The 14,304-nt window shown below is 46.7% G+C and overlaps 15 non-coding genes and 14 pseudogenes across 15 annotated transcripts; all 29 read left to right on the forward strand.

Annotated features, from left to right (window-relative positions):
* The first annotated feature begins 134 nt into the window (after positions 1–134).
* On the forward strand, positions 135–253 carry LOC140869473 (5S ribosomal RNA; annotated as a pseudogene).
* Positions 254–654: 401 nt separating this feature from the next.
* Positions 655–773, forward strand: LOC140869220 (5S ribosomal RNA). The gene has a single exon (XR_012146605.1). It is a non-coding gene; the product is annotated as a 5S ribosomal RNA (ribosomal RNA).
* Positions 774–1,173: 400 nt separating this feature from the next.
* On the forward strand, positions 1,174–1,292 carry LOC140868660 (5S ribosomal RNA). The gene has a single exon (XR_012146067.1). It is a non-coding gene; the product is annotated as a 5S ribosomal RNA (ribosomal RNA).
* Positions 1,293–1,691: 399 nt separating this feature from the next.
* LOC140869657 (5S ribosomal RNA) lies at positions 1,692–1,810 on the forward strand (annotated as a pseudogene).
* Positions 1,811–2,169: 359 nt separating this feature from the next.
* Positions 2,170–2,288, forward strand: LOC140869258 (5S ribosomal RNA). The gene has a single exon (XR_012146641.1). It is a non-coding gene; the product is annotated as a 5S ribosomal RNA (ribosomal RNA).
* Positions 2,289–2,689: 401 nt separating this feature from the next.
* On the forward strand, positions 2,690–2,808 carry LOC140869678 (5S ribosomal RNA; annotated as a pseudogene).
* A 400-nt stretch (positions 2,809–3,208) lies between these two features.
* On the forward strand, positions 3,209–3,327 carry LOC140868649 (5S ribosomal RNA). Its single transcript, XR_012146056.1, has one exon. It is a non-coding gene; the product is annotated as a 5S ribosomal RNA (ribosomal RNA).
* A 401-nt stretch (positions 3,328–3,728) lies between these two features.
* Positions 3,729–3,846, forward strand: LOC140868334 (5S ribosomal RNA). The gene has a single exon (XR_012145757.1). It is a non-coding gene; the product is annotated as a 5S ribosomal RNA (ribosomal RNA).
* A 399-nt stretch (positions 3,847–4,245) lies between these two features.
* LOC140869629 (5S ribosomal RNA) lies at positions 4,246–4,364 on the forward strand (annotated as a pseudogene).
* A 400-nt stretch (positions 4,365–4,764) lies between these two features.
* On the forward strand, positions 4,765–4,883 carry LOC140869427 (5S ribosomal RNA; annotated as a pseudogene).
* A 506-nt stretch (positions 4,884–5,389) lies between these two features.
* LOC140868803 (5S ribosomal RNA) lies at positions 5,390–5,508 on the forward strand. Its single transcript, XR_012146204.1, has one exon. It is a non-coding gene; the product is annotated as a 5S ribosomal RNA (ribosomal RNA).
* A 399-nt stretch (positions 5,509–5,907) lies between these two features.
* LOC140869314 (5S ribosomal RNA) lies at positions 5,908–6,026 on the forward strand. Its single transcript, XR_012146693.1, has one exon. It is a non-coding gene; the product is annotated as a 5S ribosomal RNA (ribosomal RNA).
* A 401-nt stretch (positions 6,027–6,427) lies between these two features.
* Positions 6,428–6,546, forward strand: LOC140868528 (5S ribosomal RNA). The gene has a single exon (XR_012145942.1). It is a non-coding gene; the product is annotated as a 5S ribosomal RNA (ribosomal RNA).
* A 399-nt stretch (positions 6,547–6,945) lies between these two features.
* Positions 6,946–7,064, forward strand: LOC140869045 (5S ribosomal RNA). The gene has a single exon (XR_012146438.1). It is a non-coding gene; the product is annotated as a 5S ribosomal RNA (ribosomal RNA).
* Positions 7,065–7,465: 401 nt separating this feature from the next.
* On the forward strand, positions 7,466–7,587 carry LOC140869445 (5S ribosomal RNA; annotated as a pseudogene).
* A 399-nt stretch (positions 7,588–7,986) lies between these two features.
* On the forward strand, positions 7,987–8,105 carry LOC140868522 (5S ribosomal RNA). The gene has a single exon (XR_012145936.1). It is a non-coding gene; the product is annotated as a 5S ribosomal RNA (ribosomal RNA).
* A 400-nt stretch (positions 8,106–8,505) lies between these two features.
* Positions 8,506–8,624, forward strand: LOC140868352 (5S ribosomal RNA). The gene has a single exon (XR_012145774.1). It is a non-coding gene; the product is annotated as a 5S ribosomal RNA (ribosomal RNA).
* A 399-nt stretch (positions 8,625–9,023) lies between these two features.
* LOC140868104 (5S ribosomal RNA) lies at positions 9,024–9,142 on the forward strand. Its single transcript, XR_012145538.1, has one exon. It is a non-coding gene; the product is annotated as a 5S ribosomal RNA (ribosomal RNA).
* A 382-nt stretch (positions 9,143–9,524) lies between these two features.
* Positions 9,525–9,643, forward strand: LOC140868745 (5S ribosomal RNA). Its single transcript, XR_012146147.1, has one exon. It is a non-coding gene; the product is annotated as a 5S ribosomal RNA (ribosomal RNA).
* A 314-nt stretch (positions 9,644–9,957) lies between these two features.
* LOC140869527 (5S ribosomal RNA) lies at positions 9,958–10,076 on the forward strand (annotated as a pseudogene).
* Positions 10,077–10,452: 376 nt separating this feature from the next.
* Positions 10,453–10,568, forward strand: LOC140869773 (5S ribosomal RNA; annotated as a pseudogene).
* A 398-nt stretch (positions 10,569–10,966) lies between these two features.
* LOC140870347 (5S ribosomal RNA) lies at positions 10,967–11,085 on the forward strand. Its single transcript, XR_012147311.1, has one exon. It is a non-coding gene; the product is annotated as a 5S ribosomal RNA (ribosomal RNA).
* Positions 11,086–11,485: 400 nt separating this feature from the next.
* LOC140869662 (5S ribosomal RNA) lies at positions 11,486–11,604 on the forward strand (annotated as a pseudogene).
* A 400-nt stretch (positions 11,605–12,004) lies between these two features.
* Positions 12,005–12,123, forward strand: LOC140869541 (5S ribosomal RNA; annotated as a pseudogene).
* Positions 12,124–12,521: 398 nt separating this feature from the next.
* Positions 12,522–12,640, forward strand: LOC140869508 (5S ribosomal RNA; annotated as a pseudogene).
* Positions 12,641–13,013: 373 nt separating this feature from the next.
* LOC140869738 (5S ribosomal RNA) lies at positions 13,014–13,131 on the forward strand (annotated as a pseudogene).
* A 13-nt stretch (positions 13,132–13,144) lies between these two features.
* Positions 13,145–13,263, forward strand: LOC140869699 (5S ribosomal RNA; annotated as a pseudogene).
* Positions 13,264–13,663: 400 nt separating this feature from the next.
* LOC140869497 (5S ribosomal RNA) lies at positions 13,664–13,781 on the forward strand (annotated as a pseudogene).
* A 335-nt stretch (positions 13,782–14,116) lies between these two features.
* On the forward strand, positions 14,117–14,235 carry LOC140868364 (5S ribosomal RNA). The gene has a single exon (XR_012145785.1). It is a non-coding gene; the product is annotated as a 5S ribosomal RNA (ribosomal RNA).
* Positions 14,236–14,304: the final 69 nt, after the last annotated feature.

Raw genomic sequence — 14,304 nt, forward strand, 5'->3', positions numbered from 1 at the left:
TGGAGCTTCGCGTTAGCAAGCTGAAGCTCCAGTAATTCTCAGCCGATCGAAAGTTATGTCCGTTTGAAACTGCAGCTCCTGTTCCTCCGATCCACAATTCGAGAGACAAAAAAATAAAGAATTCATTAACTGTTGGGTTCGATCATAGCAGCACTAATGCACCGGATCCCATCAGAACTCCGAAGTTATGCGTGCTTGGGCAAGAGTAGTACTAGGATTGGTGACCTCCTGGAAAGTCCTCGTGTTGCACCCATTTTTTAATTAGTTTCTTTTTTACTTACTCGTACATCTTGTTCTTCCGATTCCTCTCCATTCTATTTCCGAATCTTTCAGTCCAATACGTGGATAGAAAATATGCAATAGACTGAATCACACAACGTGAACGTGCCATCTGGGTGACGCGGGCCACTTCGATGGGTCCCAGCGCGCCCTACGGGGAAAATTCCCCCAAAGACCATCTTCGGGTTTGAATTTGAGATTCTTCGACTCTTAGACTGAGATATGCGCTGTAGGTATCGAGAAGAGCTTCGCGTGAGCAGGCTGAAGCTCCCGTAACTCTCAGCAGATCGAAAGTTATGTCCGTTTGAAACTGCAGCTCCTGTTCCTCTGATCCGCAATTCGAGAGACAAAACAATAAATAATTCATTCATTATTGGTTGCGATCATACCAGCACTAATGCATCGGATCCCATTAGAACTCTAAAGTTAAGCATGCTTGGGCGAGAGCAGTATTATGATGGGTGATCCTCTGGGAAGTCCTCGTGTTGCACCCCTTTTTCATTAATTTCTTTTTTTCTTACTCGTACTTCTTGTTTTTCCGATTCCTCGCCGTCCTATTTCCGACTCTTTCAGCCCAATCCGCGGATAAAAAATATGAATTAGACTTAATCACACGACGTGAACGTGCGATCTTGGTGACGCGGGCCGCTTTGGTGGGTCCCAGTGCACCCTACGGGAAAAACGTCCCGAAAGACCATCTCCGGGTTGTAATTTGAGCGTCTCCATCTCTTAGATCGAGATACTTGCTGTAGGTATCGAGAGGAGCTTCGCGTGAGCAGGCTGAAGCTCTCGTAACTCTTAGCCGATCGAATGTTATGTCTGTTTGAAACTGCAACTTCTGTTCCTCCGATCCGCAATTCGAGAGACAAAACAATAAAGAATTTATTCATTGTTGGGTGCGATCATACCAGCACTAATGCACCGGATCCCATCAGAACTTCGAAATTAAGTGTGCTTGAGCGAGTGCAGTACTAGGATGGGTGACCCCCTGGGAAGTCCTCGTGCTGCACCCCTTTTTCATTAATTTCTTTTTTTCTTACTCGTACTTCTTGTTTTTTCGATTCCTCGCAGTTCTATTTCCGATTCTTTCAGTCCAATCCGCGAATAGAAAAGATGCAATAGACTTAATCACACGACGTGAACATGCGATCTGGGTGACGCAAGCCGCTTTGGTGGGTCCCAGCGCGCCATATGAGAAAACGCCCCGAAAGACCATCTCTGGGTTGTAATTTGAGTGTCTCCGTCTCTTAGACCGAGTTACTTGCTGTAGGTATCGAGAGCAGCTTCGTGTGAGCAGGCTGAAGCACCCATAACTCTTAGCCGATCGAAAGTTATGTTCGTTTGAAACTGCAGCTCCTGTTCCTCCGATCCGCAATTCGAGAGACAAAATAATAAAGAATTCATTCACTATTAGGTGCGATCATACCTGCACTAATGCACCTGATCCCATCAGAACTCCGATGTTAAACGGGCATGGGCGAGAGTAGTACTAGGATGGGTGACCCCCTGGAATGTCCTCGTGTTTCACCCATTTTTTCATTAATTTCTTTTTTTCTTACTCGTACTTCTTGTTTTTTCGATTCCTCGCCGATGCAATAAACTGAATCATACAATGTGAACGTGCGATCTGGGTGACACGGGCCGCTTCGGTGGGTCCCAGTGCGACATACGAGAAAAATGTCCCGAAAGACCATCTCCGTTTTGGAATTTGAGCGTCTCCATATCTTTAACCGAGATACGCACTAAAGGTATCGAGTGGAGTTTCGCGTGAGCAGGCTGAAGCTCCAGTAACTCTCAGCCGATCGAAAGTTATGTCCGTTTGAAACTGCAGCTCCTGTTCCTTCGATCCGCAATTCGAGAGACAAAAAAATAAAGAATTCATTCACTGTTGGGTGCGATCATAGCAGCACTAATGCACCGAATCCCATCAGAACTCCGAAGTTATGCGTGCTTGGGTAAGAGCAGTACTAGGATGGTTGACCCCCTGGGAAGTCCTCGTGTTGCACCCCTTTTTTTATTAGTTTCTTTTTTTCTTACTCGTACATCTTGTTCTTCCGATTCCTCTCTGTCATATTTCCGACTCTTTCAGTCCAATCCGCGGATAGAAAAGATGCAATAGACTGAATCACACGACGTGAACGTGCAATCTGGGTGACGCGGGCCACTTCGGTGGGTCCCAACGCGCCCTACGGGAAAAATTCCCCTAAAGACCATCTCCGGGTTTGAATTTGAGCTTCTCCGTCTCTTAGACCGAGATACGCGCTATGGGTATCAAGAAGAGCTTCACGTGAGCAGGCTGAAGCTCCCGTAACTCTCAGCAGATCGAAAGTTATGTCCGTTTGAAACTGCAGCTCCTGTTCCTCCGATCCGCAATTCGAGAGACAAAACAATAAAGAATTCATTCACTGTTGGGTGAGATCATACCAACACTAATGCACCGGATCCCATCAGAACTCCAAATTTATGCGTGCTTGGGCAAGAGCAGCACTAGGATGGGTGACCCCCCGGGAAGTCCTCGTATTGCACCCCCATTTTTATTAGTTTCTTTTTTTCTTACTCGTACATCTTGTTCTTTCGATTCCTCTCCGTCCTATTTTTGACTCTTTCAGTCCAATCCGCGGATAGAAAAGATGCAACAAACTGAATCACACGACGTGAACGTGCGATCTGGGTGACGCGGGCCACTTCGGCGGGTCCCAGCGTGCCCTACGGGAAAAATGCCCCCAAAGACAATCTCCGGGTTTGAATTTGAGCGTCTCCGTCTCTTTAACCGAGATACGCACTGTAGTTATCGAGTGGAGCTTCCATTAGCAGGCTGAAGCTCCAGTAACTCTCAGTCGATTGAAAGTTATGTCCGTTTGAAACTACAGCTCTTGTTACTCCGATCCGTAATTCGAGAGACAAAACAATAAAGAATTCATTCACTGTTGGGTATGATCATTCCAGCAGTAATGCACCGGATCCCATCAGAACTCTGAAGTTAAGCATGCTTGGACGAGAGCAGTACTAGGATGGGTGACCCCCTGGGAAGTCCTCGTGTTGCACCCCTTTTTTTATTAGTTTCTTTTTTTCTTACTCGTACATCTTGTTCTTCCGATTCCTCTTCGTCCTATTTCCGACTCTTTCAGTCCAATCCGCGGAAAGAAAAGATGCAATAGACTGAATCACATGAAGTGAACGTGCGATCTGGGTGACGCGGACCACTTTGGTGGGTCCCAACGCGCCCTACGGGAAAAATGCCCCCAAAGACAATCTCCGGGTTTGAATTTGAGCTTCTCCATCTCTTAGACCGAGATACGTGTTGTAGGTATCAAGAAGAGCTTCGCGTGAGCAGGCTGAAACTCCCGTTAATCTCAGCAGATCGAAATTTATGTCCGTTTGAAACTGCAGCTCCTGTTCCTCTGATCCGCAATTCGAGAGAAAAAAAAATAAAGAATTCATTCACTGTTGGGTGCGATCATACCAGCACTAATGCATGGATCCCATCAGAAATCCAAAGTTAAGCGTGCTTGGGCGAGAGCAGTACTAGGATGGGTGACCCCCTGAGAAGTCCTCGTGTTGCACCTCTTTTTTCATTAATTTTTTTTTCTTACTCGTACTTCTTGTTCTTTCGATTCCTCGCCGTCCTATTTCCGACTCTTTCAGTCCAATCCGCGGATAGAAAAGATGCAATAGACTGAATCACACGATGTGAACGTGCAATCTGGGTGACGCGGGCCGCTTCGGTGGGTCCCAGTGCAACATACAGGAAAAATGCCCCGAAAGACCATCTCCAATTTGGAATTTGAGCGTCTCCGTCTCTTTAACCGAGATATGCACTATAAGTATCGAGTGGAGCTTCACATGAGCAGGCTGAAGCTCCAGTAACTCTCAGCCGATCGAAAGTTATGTACGTTTGAAACTGCAACTCCTGTTCCTCTGATCCGCAATTCGAGAGACAAAAAAATAAAGAATTCATTCATTGTTGGGTGCGATCATACCAGCACTAATGCACCGGATCCCATTAAAACTCCGAATTTATGCGTTCTTGGGAAAGAGCAGTACTAGGATGGGTGACCCACTGGGAAGTCCTCGTGTTGCACCCCTTTTTTTATTAGTTTTTTTTTTCTTACTCTTACATCTTGTTCTTCCGATTCCTCTCCGTCCTATTTTCGACTCTTTCAGTCCAATTCGCGGATAGAAAAGATGCAATAGACTGAATCACACGACGAGAACGTGCGATCTGGGTAACGCGGGCCACTTCGGTGGGTCCCAGCATGTCCTACGGGAAAAATTCCCCCAAAGACCATCTCCGGGTTTGAATTTGAACATTTCCGTCTCTTAGACCAAGATACGCGCTGTAGGTATCGAGAAGAGCTTTGCGTGAGCAGGCTGAAACTCCCGTAACTCTCAGCAGATCGAAATTTTTGTCCGTTTGAAACTGCAGTTTCTGTTCCTCCGATCCGCAATTCGAGAGACAAAACAATAATGAATTCATTCACTATTGGGTGTGATCATACCAGCACTAATGCACCGGATCCCATGAGAACTACGAAGTTAAGTGTGCTCGGGCGAGAGCAGTACTAGGATGGGTGACCCCCTGGAAAGTCTTTCTGTTGCACCCCTGTTTCATTAATTTCTTTTTTTCTTACTCGTACTTCTTGTTTTTCCGATTCCTCGCCATTTTATTTCCAATTCTTTCAGTCCAATCCGCGGATAGAAAAGATGCAATAAACTTAATCACACGACGTGAACGTGCGATCTAGGTGACGCGGGCCCCTTCGGTGGGTCCCAGTGCACCCTACGGGAAAAACTCCCCGAAAGACCATCTCCGGGATGTAATTTGAGCAGGCAGAAGCTCCCGTAACTCTTAGCCGATCGAAATTTATGTCTGTTTGAAACTCCATCTACGGGAAAAATGCCCCGAAAGACCATCTCCGTTTTGGAATTTGAGCATCTTCGTCTTTTTAACCAAGATACGCAGTATAGGTATCGAGTGGAGCTACGCGTGAGCAGGCTGAAGCTCCAGTAACTCTCAGCCGATCGAAAGTTATGTCCGTTTGAAACTGCAGCTCCTGTTCCTTCGATCCGCAATTCGAGAGACAAAAAAATAAAGAATTCATTTAATGTTGGGTGTGATCATACCAGGACTAATGCACCGGATCCCATCAGAACTTCGAAGTTATGCGTGCTTGGGCAAGAGCAGTACTAGAATGGGTGACCCCCTGGGAAGTCCTCGTGTTGCACCCATTTTTTTATTAGTTTCTTTTTTTCTTACTCGTACATCTTGTTCTTCCGATTCCTCTCCGTCCTATTTCCGACTCTTTCAGTCCAATCCGCGGATCGAAAAAATGCAATAGACTAAATCACACGACGCGAACGTGCGATCTGGGTGACGCATGCCACTTCGGTGGGTCCCAGCGCGCCCTACGGGAAAAATGCCCCCAAAGACCATCTCCGGGTTTGAATTTGAGCTTCTCCTTCTTAGATCAAGATACACGCTGTAGATATCGAGAAGAGCTTCGCGTGAGAAGGCTGAAGCTCCCGTAACTCTCAGCAGATCGAAAGTTATGTCCGTTTGAAACTACAGCTCCTGTTCCTACGATCCGCAATTCGAGAGACAAAACAATAAAGAATTTATTCACTGTTGGGTGCGTTCATACCAGCACTAATGCACCGGATCCCATCAAAACTCCAAAGTTAAGCGTGCTTGGGGGAGAGCAGTACTAGGATGTGTGACCCCCTGGGAAGTCCTCGTGTTGCAACCCTTTTATCATTAATTACTTTTTTTATTACTCGTAATTCTTGTTCTTTCGATTCTTCTCCGTCCTATTTCCGACTCTTTCAGTCCAATCCGCGGATAGAAAAGATGCAATAGACTGAATCATACGATGTGAACGTGCGATTTGGGGGACGCAGGCCGCTTCGGTGGGTCCCAGCGCGACATATGGGAAAAATACCCCGAAAGACCATCTCCATTTTGGAATTTGAGCGTCTCCGTCTCTTTAATCGATATACGCACTATAGGTATCAAGTGGAGCTTCGCGTGAGCAGGCTGAAGCTCCAGTAACTCTCAGCCGATCAAAAATTATGTCCGTTTGAAACTGCAGGTCCTGTTCCTCTGATCCGCAATTCGATAGACAAAAAAATAAAGAATTCATTCACTGTTGGGTGCGATCATACCAGCACTAATGCACCGGATCCCATTAGAACTCCGAAGTTAAGCGTGCTTGGGCAAGAGCAGTATTATGATGGGTGACCCCCTGGGAAGTCCTTGTGTTGCACCCCTTTTTCATTAATTTCTTTTTTTCTTACTCGTACTTCTTGTTTTTCCGATTCCTCGCCGTCTTATTTCCGAATCTTTCAGTCCAATCCGCGGATAGAAAAGATGCAATTGACTTAATCACATGACGTGAACGTGCGATCTGGGTGACGCGGGCCGCTTCGGTGGGTCCTAGCATGCCCTATGGGAAAAATACCCAAAAGACCATCTTCGGGTTTTAATTTGAGCGTCTCCGTCTCTCAGACCAAGATACTTGTTGTAGGTATCGAGAGGAGTTTCGCGTGAGCAGGCTGAAGCTCCCGTAACTCTTAGCCGATCGAAAGTTATGTCCGTTTGAAACTGCAGCTCCTGTTCCTCCGATCCGCAATTCGAGAGACAAAACAATAAAGAATTCTTTCACTGTTGGGTGCGATCATACCAGCACTAATGCACCGGATCCCATCAGAACTCTGAAATTAAGCGTGCTTGGGCGAGAGCAGTACTAGGATGTGTGACCCCGTGGGAAGTCCTAGTGCTGCACCTCTTTTTTCATTAATTTCTTTTTTTCTTACTCGTACATCTTTTTCTTCCGATTCCTCTCCGTCCTATTTCCGACTCTTTCAGTCCAATCCGCGGATAAAAAAGATGCAATAGACTGAATCCCACGACGTGAACGTGCGATCTAGGTGACGCGGGCCACTTCAATGGGTCCCAGCGCGCCCTTCGGGAAAAATGCCCCCAAAGACCATCTCCGGGTTTGAATTTGAGCTTCTCCGTCTCTTAGACCGAGATACGCGCTGTAGGTATCGAGAAGAGCTTCGCGTGAGCAGGCTAAAGCTCCCGTAACTCTCAGCAGATCGAAAGTTATGTCCGTTTGAAACTGCAGCTCCTGTTCCTCCGATCCGCAATTTGAGAGACAAAACAATAAAGAATTCATTCACTGTTGGGTGCGATCATACCTGCACTAATGCACTGGATCCCATCAGAACTCCAAAGTTAAGCGTGCTTGGGCGAGAGCAATACTAGGAGGATGGGTGACTCCCTGGGAAGTCCTCGTGTTGACCCCTTTTTCATTAATTTCTTTTTTTCTTACTCGTACTTCTTGTTTTTCCGATTTCTCGCCATCCTATTTCCGAATCTTTCAGTCCAATCCACGGATAGAAAAGATGAAATTGACTTAATCACAAGACGTGAACGTGCGATCTAGGTGACGCGGGCCGCTTCGTTGGGTCCCAGCGCGCCATACAGGAAAAACGCCACAAAATACCATCTTCGGGTTGTAATTTGAGCGTCTTCGTCTCTTAGACCGAGATACTTGCTGTAGGTATCGAGAGGAGTTTCGCGTGAGCAGGCTGAAGCTCCCGTAACTCTTAGCCGATCAAAAGTTATGTTCGTTTGAAATTGCAGCTCCTGTTCCTCCGATTCGCAATTCGAGAGACAAAACAATAAAGAATTCATTCACTGTTGGGTGCGATCATACCAGCACTAATGCACTGGATCCCATCAGAACTCCGAAGTTAAGCGTGATTTGGCAAGAGAAGTACTAGGGTGGGTGACCCCTTGGGAAGTCCTCGTGTTGCACCCCTTTTTCATTAATTTCTTTTTTTCTTACTCGTACTTCTTGTTCTTTTGATTCCTCGCCGTCCTATTTACGACTCTTTGAGTCCAATCCGCGGATAGAAAACATGCAATATACTGAAACACACGACTTGAACGTGCGATCTTAGTGACGCGGGCCACTTCGATGGGTCCCAGTGCGCCCTACGGGAAAAACGGCCCAAAAGACCATATTCGAGTTGGAATTTGAGTGTCTCCGTCTCTTGGACCGAGATGCGCGCTGTAGGTATCGAGAGGAGCTTCCCATGAGCAGGCTGAAGCTTCCGTAACTCTCAGCCGATCGAAATTTATGTCCGTTTGAAACTACAGCTCCTTTTCCTCCAATCCGCAATTCGAGAAACAAAACAATAAATAATTCATTCATTGTTGGATGCGATCATACCAGCACTAATTCACCGGATCCCATCAGAACTCCAGAGCTAAGCGTGCTTGGGCGAGAGCAGTACTAGGATGGGTGACCCCCTGGAAAGTCCTCGTGTTGCACCCCATTTTCATTAATTTCTTTTTTCTTACTCGTACTTCTTGTTCTTCCGATTCCTCGCCGTCCTATTTCCGAATCTTTTAGTCCAATCCGCGGATAGAAAATATGCAATAGACTGAATCACACGACGTGAACTTGCGATCTAGGTGACAAGGGCCGCTTCGGTGGGTCCCAGCGTGCCCTACGGGAAAAACGCCCAAAAAGACCATCTCTGGGTTGGAATTTGAGCGTCTCCGTCTCTTAGACCGAGATGCGCACTGTAGGTATCGAGAGGAGCTTCGCGTGAGCAGGCTGAAGCTCCCGTAACTCTCAACCGATCAAAAGTTATGTCCGTTTTAAAGTGCAGTGCCTGTTCCTCCGATCCGCAATTCGAGAGACAATACAATAAAGAATTCATTCACTGTTGGATGCGATCATACCAGCACTAATGCACCGGATCCCATCTGAACTCCGAAGTTAAGCGTGCTTGTGCGAAAGAAGTACTAGGATGGGTGACCCCCTAGGAAGTCCTCGTGTTGCACCCCTATTTCATTAATTTTTTTTTTCTTACTCTTACTTCTTATTCATCCGATTCCTCGCCGTCTTATTTCCGACTCTTTCACATGCCGATTTCTTCTAGAATCACACGACATGAACGTGCGATCTGAGTGACGCGGGCCGCTTTTGAGGGTCCCAGCGCGCCCTATGGGAAAAATGCCATGAAAGACCATCTTCGGATTGGAATTTGAGCGTCTCCATCTCGTAGACCTAGATGCATGCTGTATGTATCGAGAGAGGCTTCTAGTGAGCAGGCTGAAGCTCCCGTAACTCTCAGCCGATCGAAATTTATGTCCGTTTGAAAGTGCAACGCCTGTTCCTCCGATCCGTAATTCGAGAGACAAAACAATAAAGAATTCATTCACTACACGGTGCGATCATACCAGCAGTACTGCACCGGATCCCATCTGAACTCCGAAGTTAAGTGTGCTTGGGCGAGAACAGTACTAGGATGGGTGACCCCCTGGGAAGTCCTCGTGTTGAACCCCTTATTCATTAATTTCTTTTTTTCTTAATCGTACTTATTGTTCTTCCGATTTCTTGCCGTCCTATTTCCGACTCTTTTAGTCCAGCACACCCTACGGGAAAAACGCCCCGAAAGACCATCTTCGGGTTGGAATTTGGGCGTCTTCGTCTCTCAGACCAAAATGCACGATGTAGGTATCGAGAGGAGCTTCGCGTGAGCAGGCTGAAGCTCCCATAACTCTCAGCCGATCAAAATTTATGTCCGTTTGAAAGTGAAACGCCTGTTCCTCCGATCTGCAATTCGAGAGACAAAATAATAAAGAATTCACTTACTGTTTGGTACGATCATACCAGCACTAATGCACCCGATCCCATCAGAACATCGAAGTTAAGCGTGCTTGAGCGAGAGCAGTACTAGGATGGGTGACCCCCTGGGAAGTCCTCGTGTTGCAACCCTTTTTCATTAATTTCTTTTTTTCTTACTCGTATTCTTGTTCTTTCTATTCATCGCCGTCCTATTTCCGACTTTTTGATGCAATAGACTGAAACACACGACGTGAACTTGCGATCAGGGTGATGCGGGCCGCTTTGGTGGGTCCCAGCACGCCCTACGGGAAAAATGCCCCGAAAGACCATCTCCGGGTTTGAATTTGAGCATCTCCGTCTCTTAGACCGAGATACTTGCTGTAGGTATCGAGAGGAGTTTCGCGTGAGCAGGCTGAAACTCCCATAACTCTTAGCCGATTGAAAGTTATGTCCGTTTGAAACTGCAGCTCTTGTCCCTCCGATCCGCAATTCGAGATAAAAAACAATAAAGAATTCATTCACTGTTGGGTGCGATCATACCAGCACTAATGCACCGGATCCCTTAACTACGAAGTTAAGCGTGCTTTGGGGAGAACAGTACTAGGATGGGTGACCCCCTGGGAATTCCTTGTGTTGCACCCATTTTTCATTAATTTTTTTTCTTACACGTACTTCTTGTTCTTTCGATTCCTCGCCGTCCTATTTCCGACTCTTTGAGTTCAATCCGCGGATAGAAAAGATACAATAGACTGAAACACACGACGTGAACGTGCGATCTGGGTGACACGGGCCGCTTTGGTGGGTCCCAGCATGCCATACGGGAAAAATGCCCCAAAAGACCATCTCCGGGTTGGAATTTGAGCGTCTCCGTCTCTTAGACAGAGATGCGCGCTGTAGGTATAGAGAGTAGCTTCGCGTGAGGAGGCTGAAAGCTACTGTAACTCTCAGCCGATTGAAAATTATTTTTGTTTGAAAGTGCAGCGCCTGTTCCTCCGATCCGCAATTCGAGAGACAAAACAATAAAGAATTCATTCACTGTTGGGTGCTATCATACCAGCTCTAATGCACCGGATCCCATTAGAACTCCGCAGCTAAGCGTGCTTGGGCGAGAGCAGTACTAGGATGGGTGACCCCCTGGGAAGTCCTCGTGTTGCACCCCTTTTTCATTAATTTATTTTTTTCTTACTCGTACTTCTTGTTCTTCTGATTCCTCGCCGTCCTATTTCCGACTCTTTCAGTCCAATCCGCGGATAGAAAAGATGCAATACACTGAATCACACGACATGAACATGCGATCTGGGTGACGCGGGCCGCTTCGGTGGGTCCCTGCACGCCCTACGGGAAAAATATCCCGAAAGACCATCTCTGGGTTGGAATTTGAGTATCTCCGTCTCTTAGACCGAGATGAGCACTGTAGGTATAGAGGGGAGCTTTGCATGATCAGGCTGAAGCTCCCGTAACTCTCAGCCGATCGAAAGTTATGTTCGTTTGAAATTCTAGCGCCTGTTCCTCCAATCTGCAATTCGAGAGACAAAACAATAAAGAATTAATTCACTTTTGGGTGTTATCATACCAGCACTAATGCATCGGATCTTATCAGAACTCCGTTGTTAAGCATTCTTGGGCAAGATCAGTACTAGAATGGGTGACCCCCTGGGAAGTCCTCGTGTTGCACCCCATTTTCATTAATTTCTTTTTTTCTTACTCGTACTTCTTGTTCGTCCGATTCCTTGCCGTCCTATTTCCGACTCTTTGAGTCCAATCTGCGGATAGAAAAGATGCAATAGACTGAAACACACGACGTGAACGTGCGATCTGGGTGACACGGGCCGCTTAAGTGGGTATCAGCGTGCCCTATGGGAAAAACTCCCCGAAAGACAATCTTCGGGTTGGAATTTGAGTGTCTCCATCTCTTAGACCGAGATGCGCGCTGTAGGTATAGAGAGGAGCTTCGCGTGAGCATGTTGAAGCTCCCGTAACTCTCAGCCGATTGAAAATAATGTTCGTTTTAAAGGGCAGCGCCTGTTCCTTCGATCCGCAATTCGAGAGACAAAACAATAAAAAATTCATTCACTTTTGGGTGCTATCATACCAACACTAATGCACCAGATCCCATCAAAACTTCGCAGTTAAACGTGCTTGGGCGAGAGCAGTACTAGGATGGGTGACCCACTATGAAGTCCTCGTGTTGCACCCCTTTTTCATTAATTTCTTTTTTTTCTTACTCGTACTTCTTGTTCTTCCGATTTCTCGTCATCCTATTTCGACTCTTTCAGTCCAATCCGTGGATAGAAAAGATGCAATGCACTGAATCACACGACGTGAACATGCAATATGGGTGACGCGGGCTGCTTCGGTGGGTCCCAACGCCCTACGGGAAAAACGCCCCGAAAGACCATCTTCGGGTTTGGAATTTGAGCGTCTCCATCATATAGACCAAAATGCGCGCTGTAGGTATCGAGAGAGGCTTTGCGTGAGTAGGCTGAAGCTCCCGTAACACTCATCCGATCAAAATTTATGTCCATTTGAAAGTGCAGCGCCTGTGCCTCCGATCCGCAATTTGAGAGAAAAACAATAAAGAATTCATTCACTATTGGGTGCGATCATACCAGCACTAATGTACCGTATCCCATCGGAAATCCAAAGTTAAGCGTGCTTGGGCGAGAGAAAAACTAGGATGGGTGACCCCCTGGGAAGTCCTCGTATTGCACCCATTTTTCATTAATTTATTTTTTTCTTACTCGTACTTCTTGTTCTTCCGATTCCTCGCCGTCCTATTTTCGACTCTTTCAGTCCAACCCGCGGATAGAAAAGATGCAATAAACTGAATCACACGACTCTTTCAGTCCAACCCTAGAGCGCCCTACTGGAAAAACAACCCGAAATACCATCTTCGGGTTGGAATTTGAGCGTCTTCATCTATTTGACCGAGATGCGCACTGTAGGTATCGAGAGGAGCTTTGCGTGAGCAGGCTGAAGCTCCCGCAACTCTCATCCGATCGAAAGTTATGTCTGTTTGAAAGTGCAGCGCCTGTTCCTCCGATCCGCAATTCGAGAGACAAAACAATAAAAAATTCATTCACTGTTTGGTGCGATCATACCAGCACTAATGCACCTGATCCTATCAGAACTCCGATGTTAAGCGTGCTTGAGCGAGAGCAGTACTAGGATAGGTGACCCCCTGGAAAGTCTCATGTTGCAACCCTTTTTCATTAATTTCTTTTTTTCTTACCAGCACTAATGTACCGGATCCCGTTAGAACTCCGAATTTAAGTGTGCTTAGGCGAGAGAAGTACTAGGATGGGTGACCCCCTGGGAAGTCCTCGTGTTGCACCACTTTTTCATTAATTTATTTTTTTCTTACTCGTACTTCTTGTTCTTTCGATTCCTCGCAGTCCTATTTCCGACTCTTTCAGTCCAATCTGCGGATAGAAAATAAGCAATAGACTGAATCACACGACGTGAACTTGCGATCTTGGTGACACGGGCCGCTTCGGTAGGTGCAGCGCGCCCTAAGGGAAAAACGCCCGAAAAGACCATCTCTGGGTTGGAATTTTGCGCATCTCAATCTCTTAGACCGAGATGCGCGCTGTAGGTATCGAGAGGAGCTTCGCGTGAGCAGGCTGAAGCTTCCGTAACTCTCAGCCGATCGAAAGTTATGTCCGTTTTAAAGTGTTGTGCCTGTTTCTCCGATCAGCAATTCGAGGGAAAATACAATGAACAATTTATTCACTGTTGGATGCGATCATACCAGCACTAATGCACCGAATCCCATCAGAACTCCGAAGTCAAGCGTGCTTGTGCAAAGAAGTACTAGGATGGGTGACCCCCTGGGAAGTCCTCGTTTTGCACCCCTATTTCATTAATTTCTTTTTTTCTTACTCATACTTCTTGTTCATCCGATTCCTCGCCGTCTTATTTCCGACTCTTTCACATGCTGATTTCTTCTAGAATCACATGACGTGAACGTGCGATCAGAGTGACGCGGGCCGCTTTTGTGGGTCCCAGCGCGTCCTACGGGAAAAATGCCCCGAAAGACCATCTTCGGATTGGAATTTGAGCATCTCCATCTCGTAGACCTAGATGCACGCTGTAGGTATCGAGAGAGGCTTCTAGTGAGCAGGCTGAAGCTCTCGTAGACCTAGATGCAACGCCTGTTCCTCCGATCCGTAATTCGAGAGACCACTACTCGGTGAGATCATACCAGCACTACTGCACCGGATCCCATCTGAACTTCGAAGTTAAGCGTGCTTGGGCGAGAACAGTACTAGGATGGGTGACCCCCTGGGAAGTCCTCGTGTTGCACCCCTTTATCATTAATTTCTTTTTTTCTTAATCGTACTTATTGTTCTTCCGATTCTTTGCCGTCCTATTTCTG

Source organism: Henckelia pumila, chromosome 4, assembly GCF_033568475.1.
Source record: "Henckelia pumila isolate YLH828 chromosome 4, ASM3356847v2, whole genome shotgun sequence".
NCBI lineage: Eukaryota > Viridiplantae > Streptophyta > Magnoliopsida > Lamiales > Gesneriaceae > Henckelia > Henckelia pumila.